Source organism: Amphibalanus amphitrite, unplaced genomic scaffold (assembly GCF_019059575.1).
Source record: "Amphibalanus amphitrite isolate SeventyFive unplaced genomic scaffold, NRLGWU_Aamphi_draft 001689F_arrow, whole genome shotgun sequence".
Classification (NCBI taxonomy): Eukaryota; Metazoa; Arthropoda; class Thecostraca; order Balanomorpha; family Balanidae; genus Amphibalanus; species Amphibalanus amphitrite.
This window is the reverse complement of record NW_024883182.1, coordinates 73143-74826: the sequence shown is the minus strand read 5'-3', so window position 1 is coordinate 74826 and position 1684 is coordinate 73143.

Genomic DNA, 1684 nt, shown 5'->3' with positions numbered 1-1684 from the left:
ATACGCTACGCCCACACAAAAAACCGCAAGTGTATCGGTCCCCTGTTTGCGGAGATATAAGTCGTACAAAAACGTCCCCACGGAGGCCGGCCGCTAATATTCAGCATTAACTCGCATCCTTCAATGGGAGGTATCCCCGTCACCTGTTCGTATACTGTCTGAGCCAAGACCATATATAGTTGTGAGCTCAAATCTCGGTAATGTCGTGCTTTTTTACTAAATTTCTCAAAAACGGCACAACGTGCAATAACGTTCTATATGTCATTGGAAAGAGCATCAAAAGTGGTATATCCTATCAACTTTTCACTTAAATATATCTTCAACGTACAAAGTTATTAAGCACCAAAGACGCCCCCATTGACTTTCCATGTTAAAATTTTTCCATTTTAAACGAGCATAAAAAGAGCAAACGAATTCTGACAGCTTAACAAAGCATAACAACAAGTTCTATGGTACTTTCTCAACAAGTCCTGAAGGTTTAAACAAAATCGTATCATATAATTTTGCACAGTGAGCGAATGAAAATGTCTCTGCAAAAACGCCCATTGACTTAACATGGGGAGCGAAAAAAGTTCAACTTCAAACTCGTGCATCTCAAGTTAACGAATTCTGACGGGTATACGGCGCACACGGGCGTGTACCTGAACGTGTCGGTCATAAAATGGTGTGCAGCAAACCATACCTTGTTCCGCGATTTTTTCCGCTATTCGCGATCGCGCAAAAAGTGTTCAAAACCCCATTGACTTAACATGGGGAAAATGGAATCGCACGTGCCACGTGCCACGAGGTTTTAAGCGAGTAGCGACCGGTGCCATCAGGTAGATCGCCTGCGGGAGCCCATACACTGAAATTTTTACGAAGATTGAGCGATTCGTCTAGGCCCCAATCAAGTTGCCCCAATCTCAGGCCAACTTTGCAAACATAGCCCGGAGAACGACCGCTCCGGTTGTTTTTCAATAGAAAAACACAATTCTAACGAATAGTGTTTGTCTTTTCAAACAACCTGCGGTTACCGGAGAAGGACCGCTCCGGTTGTTTTTCAATAGAAAAACACAATTCTAACGAATAGTGTTTGTCTTTTCAAACAACCTGCGGTTACCAGCATCTGCGATGCTGGGCTCCGCATCGCGGGACCGCAGGTTGTTTGAGCAAGCACCTCTGTACCGCCCGCCGCAAAACGCAAAACCGCAAAACTCGCAAAACGCACGCTCAAAACGCAACGCAAAAGCCGCAAAAAAAACAATCGCCCGCAGGCACAAAACCGCAGAAAAAAAAACACAAAAAAGCCGCAAAAACGCCCGTCCGCCGCAAAACGCAAACACCGCAAAAACGCAAATACCACCGCCACAAAAAAATCGCCCGCATCGCCCGCCGCCAAAGGCAAAACGCCGCGAAACGCGGCCGCCCGCCTAAAACCGCAACACCGCCAATAACGACCGGCCGCCGGCGACCGCAAAACCCCGCAAAAAACGGCCGCCCGCCGCAAACTACAAAACGCCGCAAAAAAAACGGCCGCCCGCCGCAAACCGCCGCTAAAACGGCCGCCCGCCGCCAAACGCAAACACCGCAAAACACCCGCATCGCCCGCCCGCCCGCCGCCAAACACAAAAAAAACGCAAAAAACGCAAACACCGCCGCAAAAAAAACGCCCGCAACGCACGCCCGCCCGCCGCCAACCGCAAAA